General features: G+C 41.2%; 1 non-coding gene across 1 annotated transcript; it reads left to right on the forward strand.

Annotated features, from left to right (window-relative positions):
- The first annotated feature begins 3,888 nt into the window (after nt 1-3,888).
- Nucleotides 3,889-3,994, forward strand: LOC141650281 (small nucleolar RNA R71). The gene has a single exon (XR_012546323.1). It is a non-coding gene; the product is annotated as a small nucleolar RNA R71 (small nucleolar RNA).
- Nucleotides 3,995-13,428: the final 9,434 nt, after the last annotated feature.

The raw sequence follows: 13,428 nt of genomic DNA on the forward strand, positions 1-13,428 counted from the left end.
TGGTGGTCGGGCGCCCCGTGCAACAGTGGGCAAAGGGGCTAGACGAGGCAAGGTGTCACAAGGAAGGTCGACGGATAGGAAACCGTCTATCTTCCATGTCCGGTAGTCTGTGGTCAGCCAAGTCTGAGAGTGCATGGCAGATAGGCTCAGATACCTATCACCGTCTATGTAAGGTAAGTCATGAGGCAAGACGGTGAGGAGAGAATGGGCAAGAAAGGTGGCTATGCCACCGCAGACGATAGTGCCCATGAGCTTCTCTCCCTGAGCCTGGAAGTACCTGGCGGTCAAATAGGCAATGTTGAGGGTAAAGGGACCCTCGCCGTCGATGTTCAGGTAACCGCCTAAGACGGAGAGCTCGTTGTTGTTGATGTTGTTTGGCTCCTTTCGGCCAAAAATAGTGCTCCCCATCAGTCTAAGAAAGTAACGGGCGGGGGGTAGGTGGACCTGAGCGAGCTTTCGCTCGTGAAAAGAGGTCTGTGCCAAAGAAGACTAATGACCTTCCTAGGGGCAACAGTGGTGCCCGTAAAGGAAAGGCCGAGTCGGGTACCAAACTCCTCAAGTGTCATAGAAAAGGTCTGGTTATACAACCGGAAGGACACAGAAAGACTAGTAGGGACAGCGTCGTGTGCCCCTGAGGAGAAGGTGAAGGAGCTGAAGAACTCAAGGCTCAGCTCCCTGAAAGTGTGGCCACTCATAGCGATGAGTCCGGCCATCCCCGTGCCCCGTAAAAGCTCACAAACTGGCTCGTAGAAACCGAGCCTTTGAAGCGACGTACGGCAAAGAAAGCGCGTAGGGAGAAAGTCACAGTAAACCAAGTTATAAAATCTCTCACGATGAATATCATTAATAAACGTTACCTGCGGGTACTCAGGGTGGGAGTCAAGAGTGTCGTCCACTCGGATCGTAACACAGCCAGCAGCAGGTGTAGCACGACCACGACCGCGACCCCGGCCTCTAGAACCTGAAGTAGAAGACCATCCACTGACGGTACGAGGAACTAGAGCCGCCCGTAAATCAGTTGCGACTGCGGGTGAGTCCGCCACAGATGTGCTCATCGTGGCTGAAGTAGAGGCTGTGGCTGCAGCTGTGACCGCCACTGAGGAAGAAAGGCTAGCAGCAGTGCTAGCAGTAGTAGTGGTGCGGCCCGAGGTGGTAGTGAAACGGGGCTAAAGCCGGTCTAGCGAGCGTAAAAAACAGTACCAGCAGCAGAGACTAAGAACACGGGAGCTGCGGTACTAACAGAAGTGGAGGCGGTGGTGACAGCAGGGACCACCGTCTCAGACAAGGACGGACTAGAAGTCGAGCTAGTGGAGGGCACAGAGCTAGAATCCATCCTAGTAAAATAGGGCAACGGAAAAGCAACAAAAAATCGGCGTGAAAACAACATGAAAATTCCCAAAACAGTCGAAAAATTCGACTAACAGTCCAAAAATTCCCAAATTTTCCTCAAACATTCGAATGATAGCACGTAAACAGCAATAGGGGCGGGGTAGCAGATGACAGAAGCAGCCATTTAAGCAACAATTGAGACAAATTAAGCCTAACCAGCAGCAAAAACCAGTTTACAATCAAAAATTTCGACTGTAATTAGCCCTAATCGCAAATTGTCCCATAAAATTCGAATTAATCATGTAAAAATCAATGAGGCGGGGGAATTAAGCATCAAGTAAGACAAAATAAGCATTGAATCAAAATTATAGTCGATAATTTCGACCCAAAAGGGAAAACCGGAACCCTAATTCCTAATTCACTCCATAAAAGGCAAAATTAGTGAAATTAAAATGCAAAGAAGTGTAGGAATTACTTACTTGATGATTAGGAACCTACAAATTGAGCAATTAATCGACTAGCAAGCAAATTGGGCGATTTTTTGATCGAAAAATTGCAAACCCTAATTCCTCTAATAGACCGAGTAAAACAGCACGAATCAAGGGGAAAGTAGAGGGCTATGGACGATTAATTAGCAATAAACAAAATGTAGGTGGTGGATTTGGCAAAAGGGCAAGAAAAATGGAGGATTTGGGGGTTCTTTCAATCGTAAATAATGAAGAAGGGGCGAAAGAATAGGAATAAAATGAATTAGAAGTAAAAAAAGAAAGAAGTTAAGGAGACTCCCTGCGTGGTCTTTGCAATTTTACTCGATCGAGTGGTTTAGAACTACTCAATCGAGAACTTCTTGTATTCATCTACTCTATCGAGTAAAAAGTTACTCGATCGAGAATTCCCCTTTTCAGCTTTAGTCGATCGAGTAATATGGATTCATTCGATCGAACAGATTTCACTCGATCGAGTACAAAAAGTCTCTTAGCCAGAGACAGCGGTAAGACACTCACGCTAGCGCCAAGATCACATAACGCGTTATCAATTAAGTGGGTACCAATATGACACGGAATCGAAAAACTACCCGGGTCTGACTGTTTGGGAGGTAACTTATTCTGAACTAGGGTCGTCCCTACCTCGGTCAAAGCTACCGTCTCATGGTCATTAATGTGCCTCTTACGCGATAAAATTTCTTTCATAAATTTAAGGTAAGAGGGTACCTGTGTCAGCAATTCGGCGAATGGCACAGTGACTTGCAAGCTTTTCAGGAGTTCGGCAAATTTGCCGAATTGTTGATTAGCCTTAGTACTCTGCAAATGCCTCGGGAAGGGCATCGTGATGGGTATCTCGAGCCCTTTGTTCCTCTCTTCCAATGTATCAGACGGATGAAGCTCCAAATCCTTCGAACGGGACTTCTTTCCTCTCGAACGTGGTCTTTCAGGTGATTTTTCACTCGATCGAGCACTAGCAGGCTCTCGATCGAGTTGTTCTTTATCAGCATTACTCAATCGACCAAAAGTATCATTCGATCGAGCAGATTCTTCAGCAAATTCACTCGATCGAGCAGTTTTATTTACTCGATCGAGCTCTTCTTTTTCCTGTTCACTCGATCGAGTCCTTTCTTCAGCACTTTCACTCGATCGACCCCCAGAAATTAGTCGATCGAGTACTTTCTTTATCGTCAGCTCTTTTTCTTCGACAGAACACTGTTCATCAGCAGTAATTACCTTCCCTGGGTCTGATTTCAGTCCTTCATATGAATAACCGCTCCTCAAATTAATTAAATTCACCGTCTCATGTGGATTCTTATCGGCTTGTGACGGTAAATGTCCCGGTTTCCATGTGGACTGGTTCGTGGCTAACTGGGCAACTTGAGTTCCAAGTGCCTTGATAGATGCATCTTTTTGTTGATCACTCAGCTGCCACTGCTTTGTCAAAGACTGCAACATCGTCTTCAACTCATCTAGGTCACTTACCCCACCAGAGGATGATGCACCTTGATTAGCTGTAGGAAAGGAATGAGGCTTATGAAAGCCTTGTTGAGCCTTATGAGGAGGGACATATGGCTGCTGCTGTAGAGGAGGGGTAGGATTGAGCACATTTTGACTTGTCCACCTCAAATTGGGATGGATTGCCCCTTGGTTGTTATAATAGGAACCCCCTCCTTGCATGTATTGTTGAAAAGCAAGGACCTGTTCCTTCTCCGTAAGATAGCCAACAGCAGTGTGACCGTCGTTGCTCCCACACCTCTCACATGTGACAGTCTCCCCTCTAGTAAGCAAATGGACCGTCTGAGGCTCCCCAGCAGAATGCAACTCTAACTTATCAAACCTAGCATTCATGGCTTCCAGCTGAGCCACAACTTGCTTATCGACTGCATGAACTGTTCTAATACCATCCCTCGGGTTTCCATACTCAGCACAGTGGTTCGCCATCTCTTCAATAAGAGCCCATCCCTTATCATCGTCGGTGTTCTTTTGAAATCTTCCGTTGGATGATGCATCAAGTATGGCTCTGTGATCATCGTATAGCCCATTGTAGAACTTATTGCACAGGAACCACGGATCAAAACCATGGTGAGGAATAGACCTCACCAACCTCTTGAAACGGCACCAAGCTTTATAGAAAGTTTCATCCGGTGCCTGTTTGAAACTTGTAATCTTGGCCCTCAGCTGATTAGTACGCTGCGGAGGGAAATCTCTCTTATAAAAAGCAAGAGCAAGGGTCTCCCAGTCTGTGACCCCCGTGACCGTACGGTCCAAATCAGTCAGCCACACCCTGGCTGAGTCAGTTAAAGAAAAAGGAAACAGAACTTCCTTAATGTTGTCTTGAGTTACCCCCTTTGTGGTGGGGATAGTAGAACAGTAGTCCGTAAAGACCTCCATATGCTTCCTCGGGTCTTCACCTACCACACCTCTAAAGAGATTTCTCTCCACCAGATTGATATAGGAAGGACGGATGTCAAATGTATTCCCATCCTCAGTCTGGAGATTGAAACCCTTTGGAATTGATGATGCTTTAGGCTCTGAATGCCTGGCAATGTTCGGCATCTTTACTGGTTGGTTTACAGAACCGAATGTGTCTTCTTCAAAAGATGGATTTTCTGTAAAAAGGAAATGCTGAAGTTCGGGTTCGAAAGTACTCAAGGCTTCCTTTCGTGATTATCTTTGCAGACGGAGTCTATGCCTGAACAACCTCTCTGGTTCAGAATCAGCTGAAACTAACTCCAACCTGTGTGACCTGGGCATACACAACACTAAAAGAAAATGAATAAGAACTGCCTCAAGGAATAAAAATTCCCTGAGACGGATAAAATAAACGAAACAAAGACAGATAGGGCAATTACCTCCCCGGCAACGGCGCCAAAATTTGACAGGGCTGTCGTGTACCTATCAAAAATAACTAACTAAACTAACTATATAGCTAGGGAAGTTAGGTCGATCTCCTCAGGGAGGCAAGATATCTGTAAGAGTTCGTCTATTTGGTCACAAATGGGGGGGGGGGTTTGTAATTTGATTTCTAAACTAATTAAGGTTTTAAAGGAAGAGAAATAAAGAAAGAGCAATTAAGGCAGGAAATAGAAATAAACTATCAATAGAGAAGGGACATGTCAGGATTTCGGTTCACTACGGTAGTCCAGTGACTCAACTGTAAACAACTTAGATGAATTACTGCGAGACGGATATGGAAAGGTCCTTCTGGTCCACTTTCTACCCTAGACTCCCACTAACTTAACTTCCGTCCTCGTCAGGGTAGTCTACTGTTCATAGCAGGTATATTTAGTCCAATCTTCCGATCCAGGATTAAATTTAACCAGATTAAAAAGGTGACTCAGAAGCGTGCACTCAACTAAGTCGGTAAATACAGTTATATTGCTATGGGGACAGAATCTCACAAATAATTCATCTAACTTATTTACTACATCGTCACATTTCTACCGCAGATTCCCTAATCCTAACATGAAACAGATTAGCTACTCATGCTATCAGTATCTTCAAAACTAATAACGATGAATAAACTAATATTAAACATGATGAGACAATAATAAAATTGCATAAAAGGTAATTAGGGCAGAAAATTAAATGAAGTAAAACAAACAATTAAAGTAAATGAAAGAGAGATTAATATTAAAAAGGGAGAAAGAGATTACAATCGCAAGAATCCGGCGTAAAGAACAAACAAATCCGAGCGAGAAAATCTGAAAGCAAAAGTTACAGTGGAAGGAAGAAAAGTAACGCAGTCTTTTACTGTGAAGATGAATGATAAGATAAAACTTAGATCCTAATGACCTAGTTGAAGTACATTTAAATAGAAAAAAAATGCTAAGTCTAATAACTAAAACGAGTTCACGGGCTAATTAAAGCCCACGACAGCCAAAACCACTCGATCGAGTAGGCTGAAACCACTCGATCGAGCATTTCTCCAGATAATCTACTCGATCGAGTAGAATTGTTACTCGATCGAGTAACCTCTAATTCCAACGCTTCTTGATCAAGTAAAATATTACTCGATCGACCATTCTCAGCTATAGAAACCACTCGATCGAGTGGTAAAACAGCTCGATCGAGTATTCTTCTTCCAAAACAGCTCCAACACGTGACCGACTGCCTCGTAAACCGTTCCTTCATGCATCCCAATGCAAGATCTCACTTTGAAAAATCCCGTCTCCTCAAAATGCATGCAAAAAGGACGAGAATGGTACGATTCCACTACTTTTACGTTCATTCCTACAAAACGGACAAAACGAACCAAAGTAGCCAATTCGGGGCAAAATGCAATATAAACAGTACGAAAGTACATAGAAATACGTGCTAAAATAGGCTAAAAAGACTATTCAAAATGCACGTATCAAAGCATCTTTGGAGCTTTGCCCTTGAGCTAACAAACCACTGGGTAGTCTATGAGGATTAGCAAGAGCATGAGCGGCCAATCGGGCCTCCATTTCTCTCATTTCTTTTTGGTGAGCAATCCTTTGGTTGACACTTTCTTGTTGGCTAGCAATCTTAAAATTGGCCAAGTTTTGGCTATGTTGTATTTGCATGTTCTTCACCATCTTCATGATTTCACTCTGGGAAGTGTCACCCATGAACTCTTGATATGGTTGATTAGCAATGGGTAAAGGAAACCCATAATCATTTCTAGTGTTGGGACCTTGATTGTTGTTTTAATTTCATCGCCCTTGATAGTTCCCTTTAGGACCATGATTGTTGAAGTTTGATCCTTGCCCTTGTTCTTGAAAGCTTTGAGCAAACCCTTGCCCAAACCCTTGGTTAGCTTGCTTAATTTGGTTCCCTTGGTAGAACCCTTGGTTGTTTTGGTTACCTCCAAAATCTTGGTACCCTTGAGATTGGTTCCCAAAATCTTGGTTTTGATTTCCGGTATTGTTTCTTTGGTTAGGGTATCCACCTCTAGGTTGAGAAAACTCGGGTGGATTGGTGTTGGGCACTTGTGGTTGAAGGTGTTGTGGGTTTCGAATATTGGTTCTCTTGTAGCTAAAATTGAGGTGGTTCTTCAAACCTAGATGATAGAAATTTGTGTTTGGGTTATAGACATTGGGATTGTTGTAGGGTGGTTGTGGTGGTCTCATATTTGTTGTTATAGCTTTGGAAAGCATTAACATCTTGAATGTTTCTCAATACCCCGTATTATAGGAGTTGTTTGGACACACATCAAAGGTGTGACCATGACCCCTACATAGCTCACAAGAAGCACTTTGGATAATTTCCTCCATTGGTGGACCATGGGATCCATTAGCTTGATGGACTTGGTTTCTTGTCAATTGCTCAAACTTTTTGGTGAGAAGATCAAGCTTGGCATTTGCATTAGAAGTGGTTTCCTTGGGATATCGGTCATTCCTCCTAAGCATATTGCCCCTTGAGGTGTAGTTGCCCTCCGAGTCCACCATCTTCTTGATTAGTGTCGTCCCTTTCTCATCACCCAAATGGTCGAATCCCCTTCCCGCGGAGGCATTCACCATTTCTTTAGTTCTTGGCAACAAGGTTTGGAAGAAAGTTTGGGTGACATACCACTCCGGAATCCCGTGGTGAGGACAACTAGCAATAAGGTCTTGATATCTATCCCATACTTCACGCAAGTGTAGATACCTCATTTCTACACCTCCCGCAAACCACCCGATGATGATTGGGCCGCATGTTTGGTACACGGAACGATTTATGACAGTTCGTAAGTTTATCGTCAAGCGATGGCTCAAATACTCGTGTCTACCCCTTTGTTGTCATCTACGCGCCATTACGGTCGTTTTGACAATAATTATAGTACATTTGGAGTTCGGGTCAAAACCGTCTTCATTTTCTAATAACCGTTTAAAATGCCAAGTCAGAATATTCTGGAATGTTCTGGATATTTCTATTTCATAAATCTTTTAATCTTTTGGTAAATTATATCCCGAAATTATATTTTAAATAATAAGGAAATTAAGATCAAACCGCAATTCCATAATAGAAACGCGAAAAATCTTTCTTCCGCAGGAGGAAACCCTTGGGGAAAGGACGCAGCAGGTGTTGCGCCTCTTCCAAGAGACGCAGCGATGGTTCTTTGCGCCTCTTCCCAGACTCCTTCTGCGTATTTTAAGATCTTTTCGAGATTTACTTCCAAAGTTTTACCGAAACCCTAATTCCTTCGTGTGATTAGTATAAATAGGGACCTTCGTTCCTCATATTTCTCACGCGAGTGTCCGCCCTTCTCTTCTCCCTTTGCATTCTAAGACCGTGCTCTTGCTTATTGACGTCTACGTGCTTGAACTTTCGACCACGTTAACTCGGATCCTTCTGAGTACCAGTCTCGTTTTGCATGACCGACCAATTTGACCACTACACCATAATCAATAATTCAATCGATTTGTTTTTAAATCCTTTTTCAAGGGCACTTTCATATTTGCATAGATCGAGTCGAGTTACCACTAAAAACCGATTTAGTTAAATCTCGCGACGCTAACATGCAAGTCTGAGGGTGTAAATCCTACTTTTATTATTGTATTTTATCTTTATTGTAAGATTTACGTCGAAAGCATGTTCAAAACCGATTTACAAAACCTTTTATCAAACTGTTTTTACGGATTAACGGGAGACAGACGTTGAGAAGAAACGCATCAACTGTTGCGCCTCTTCGAAGAGTCGCAGCACCTGCTGCGCCTCTTCCTGAGGTTGCCGCAGTTTCTACTTTTCTTCTTCTTCCTTTGTTCTTCGTTGATTCATCTCTTTTACTCCGTTTTCTTTTGTTCTTTATTGTTTCATCCGTATAACAACTTTAACGTATAATTCATATTATTTATCACCTTTAAATTCGACCTAGATCCCTAATAATCAATATTAGCGCGTTTTCGTCATTAACATCAAACCCGGATTTTTAGAGGCTCGATTCATTCATATCAAGTTTCTGAAATTCGACCTTTTGTATATGTTTTCATTAATGTCTATCACGTCTTTTCCATCTTTAATTTAACCTAATTCGTAAATAGTTTAACCTAATTCGTTTTCATTCACTTTAACTTGTTCATAATTCGTTTTAATTAGTCTTAATTAGTTTTAATTCATGTTTTATCGTTTTTACGGCCAAATTCGTATGTAAATAATCCGTTAAATCACTTTCATCCGAGTCAATTATCCATAATCAACCATTAAAATCACCAACGAACATTAACGATATGCAGTTCCGGCTTCACAGCCATAACTCACTTCAGGAACAGACGCAGTGACCACTGCGCCTCTTCCAAGGGACGCAGCTCTGTTGCGCCTATTCCGGGTTGAGTTCTGCCTCTGAACTTCCATTGTTTCTTTGACCTAGTTTATTAGTTTACGTATTAATCAACTATTAATCGTATTATCACTACTAATCTGTTCGTTTTCTACCCTTAATTTATTTTCCTTTTCTTTTCTAAAAACATCCGTTTTAAATGTATTTTCGACGTAAATCAATCAAACCATTGTAATTATTGTAATTTTAATTATTTTATTTTGTTGTATTCTTTATTATCATATTGCTTGTTTTCACATGTAATCAACATTAAATCCCTACTTCGACCCAATGTATGCTAAATTACATGTTCACCGACATAGTTTAATTCACTTGCTAGGATTAATTTATTGGATGTTGCATTGCATGCATATAATCGACAACATATCAAGTATAGATGATTTTCCCTAATCATTAGTAGAGGCCGCTATCGAGGCGGGCGGGATTAGGTGTTCGATCAAAAGAGCTTCCTAATACGTACCCTCACCCCTTACTCCAGATCTCTGTGAACATCCGTGTTCATTGGCATCCACGAGAGTCATTCTAGACATAGAATGCTAAGGGTAACGAGTTCTTGGTGTTCATGTCACTACTTTGTGTCTTGACATGGCACGAGGTATTCGAACGGTTTCCAATTTTTCACAATAAATTGGTGGCGACTCCACAAATGCAAAGCTTGCTCATTTTTACCGAGCGACCCCCGTGGGCCCGCGTCCACACCAAGGATTCTCCATCCTCTTGTTGGAAAATGTGGATCTCGTTTCGAAGTATGGCGGTCTTGGATGAGGGGTAGTACTTGGCCAAGAATGTCTTGGCTAAGGCGTCCCATGTCATGAATGTGTTAGGAGGGTGAACATTCAACCACCGGTACGCCTTATCCGTTAATGAGAATGGAAACAACATCAACCTTAGTGTGTCTTCGGATACCCCGTTTTTTTCATCATAGCGACCTTGTTTTTAAATTTCCTTAGATGAGCATGAGCATTCTTCGATATGAGCCCCGAACAAATCTTTTTCTATCCACCCAACTTGGGCAGGATGCATCTCAAAATTGTTGGGACCCAAAGTGCCAAAGTTGATGGGGTTACAAGCATTATTATGGTTTGGACGGTTATGGTCACGTAAGGCCATTGGTGGTGGTGGATTTGGTATATGAGGGGGTGATGATTGAGGTGGAGTTGGAATTTGGAGGTCGTGAAATGGATTTTCTATCGAAGGCTCAATTGTGTTGTTTGGTTGTAGTTGGGTTGTGGTTTCAATGATTGGTTGTGTGGGTGAGTTTGCTTGGTCTATGGTTGGTTGAGAAGAATTCATAACCCTTGCAATAGTCCTTGTCCTTAAGGTTTGAAAGAGCCTCTCGGGGTCGGAGTTAAAGAGCAACGCTTGATGGTTCCTCCTAGGCATGCACTCGATAAACCGTTAGTCTCCTAGTGTTTTTACACACTAGGGAAAGACAAAAATCACACACTCTACAATGAAACACACAACTACTAAAGCAAACAAGCAAGTGAGCTAAGACTAAAGCTAGGACCTTCAACAAACTAAATATAACCTAACGCCTTCCCCGACAACGGCGCCATTTGATGAGTAAGAATTTAGTCGTCTTTTCCTACTATCAAAATAATTTATAAACTTCGATAAAAAGGTAGTATATATCGGGTATCGAACTCGAGGATGGTGTGGGTTTCTACTCAATTCATTCTAGGCCTATTCTAGTCGGACAATAAGAGGATTTGAAGTTTATGTAACTAATTTAAGCAAGTAAAACGATGATAGAGCTATGTGTGTAAACGATTTATATTAAAACTAGGGTCTTCGGGTTCCCCTAAGTAGGTAGAGGTAAACAAAGGGTAAATAACCGGGTATGGATAGAGGTTAGCTTAGGTAAGAGGTCCAATATCTTGGTCTCCCTAAAGATAGACACACAACTTTCATCTAGTATCCAATCTCAACTTAATCAAGCTATCAAAACACCTTACAAACTTTCATTTATAGAGAATTTAAGCATATAATGAAGAAAGGTGTGAGCGTTCACTCACACAATTCCACAAACACCTTATGTGCATGAATAAGTAAGCTAACAATTCTACCCAAAACTCAATTATTAATCACCCAATTTATACTATTAATTTCTACTAGGATCCCTCTAAACCCTAGGGGGTCACTACTCACTTATCATGCTTAAGCAAATGTAAACAATTGATGAGAAGCAAGTAAACATGGTGGTAAACATGATAACAAATTGAAAAAACAACAAAGATGTAATAGGAAATGTAAACTATTGAACAATTGATAAACAAACTTAACAAGAGAAGAAATTATACCAACATAGAAGAAAGGTTGAGTCTTGTATTAATAATAGAAGAAATCTTTCAAACTTCTTCAATTACAACCCAAATACTCTAGAGTAAACTAATGAAACTAAGTAGATCTATATTAATTAAGTAAATAACTAAGGTTTGATTAAGGAAAGATTAATACTTTGCTTAGGAATCTTGCATAAAATTAGAGAAAATTCTAGATCCAGGATAATGTGTCGAATGAAATTAGGAGAGGGTTATTTATGGTTTACAACAATTTAGGTCAAAAATTACAAGAAATTGGAAGTGCGGAAATAGGAGTCTGGGTCGGTCAGTATTTTTTCGTCCAAAATTAAATAGCAGCTACGTTGGGCCGGTTGACCGCCCGCCGGCCATGGACCGCCTCTTGGAAGGGCTCTCAGCCGGTGGACCGATCTTCTTCCCCATGCTTGCTTCGTGAGGTCCTTTGCTAGCTCCTTTAGTCTTTTCGGGCTCAAAACCTGCAAGGAGAGACATAAAACTTGTAGAACAGGACTAAGGTTATAAAATGCAAGCTAAAGAGGTCAAAACCGTCTAGATTAGGAACAAAATGCATAGGGAAGAAGGGGAAAAGTGGTACAAAATAGACACACATCACTATCCCGTACCATTTAAGAGCTCTAGTTGTAACTACCCTTCTATACTTTGTAATATACCCTAAATTGCAAGGGTTTGAGCCACGGTTGTAGATGCGTAATCTAATAAATATCGCTAAATTACTTATAATTAACAAATCTAAACACAAGAATCTTCAAAGATACTTATATATCATGAAAATATCAATTACACACAAGAGTAGCACTTGTGGATGTTAAATTATAAACTAAGGGATATATGGCTAATTACCTACATGAAAGATGGATGGTTTCACCGTACCAATCTAATCTAGCTAAGACTAAGATAGAGTTGTAGTATTCTTTGAGTTTTGCGTGTCATTTGCCTTGGTAAATGCCTCCTTATATATGCATCCTTTGCTGGCTTCTGGTAACTACTTATTCCTTAGTGAAGAGTAGTTTGATAACCATTAAGATTCCTTGAAAGTGCACCTGAGTGCTTGATGACTTTCCGTGGTCCAGCGCAGGGCCGGCCCAGGGGCCGTGCAAGCAGTGCGGTCGCACAGGGCCCCCGACTTGAAGGGGCCCCATTTGCAAGAAATATTTGTATTAGTAGATAATTTAATTTAGCGTATTTTTTAGCATAGTAATTAGCTTGACTTGGTGGTAAGAGTCATGGTATAACTTGTCAGTTTTACACAATGGGGTAGTTTAATTTTCAGCAAAATAAGGCTAATGGGAATCGAACCCGAGTTGCATTGCAACCTTATTATGCACCTCACCACTGTGACAAATACTTGTTGTTAAAGAATTGAAAAGACATTTATTTATGAACTACATTTCTTTTAGAATTGACTCATAAACTAGCCTTATAAAAATTACTTAAAATAGTTAATATACGTTTTTCCAATTATTCTTTTACGAGTAATAAAAATAGTACCGGGGCCTCACTTTAAGATTTCGCACAGGGCCCCCAAAACTACCGGGACGGCCCTGGTCCAGCGTTCATCTCTTTGGCTTTTTGTTCTTTTTCTACATGGATCACCTTGAACAGGCTCAATTATCTATTTCTTAAATAACGTACCCAAGTAACTTAAAATAATAATTTTAGTAGCTTAACTAAATTGAGTGCTAACAAAGTACTATAATTTGTGTAGCGGATAAGCCTCGTTTCAGGTTGTGGATTGGGATCTAATTTAGAGTATACCGCGTGCGTAATGGTCCCAACCGAGTAAGTAATATACTACGCCAGGAAAAACATCAGACCTAAACAAATGTTTCTGCATTTAATGACATTCTCATTATCAGGCAAATCACATATGCAATGATCCCACACTACCCTCCTCGAACCTTCATACATTCTATTCTACGAAGTACATATCTATAAATCTTCCAAACTAGAATCCAAAAGTATACATTTCAATTCTACCGAAAAAAAACGACAAGAAAAAAGAGGGCGATCC

This window comes from Silene latifolia, chromosome 3 (genome assembly GCF_048544455.1).
Source record: "Silene latifolia isolate original U9 population chromosome 3, ASM4854445v1, whole genome shotgun sequence".
NCBI lineage: Eukaryota > Viridiplantae > Streptophyta > Magnoliopsida > Caryophyllales > Caryophyllaceae > Silene > Silene latifolia.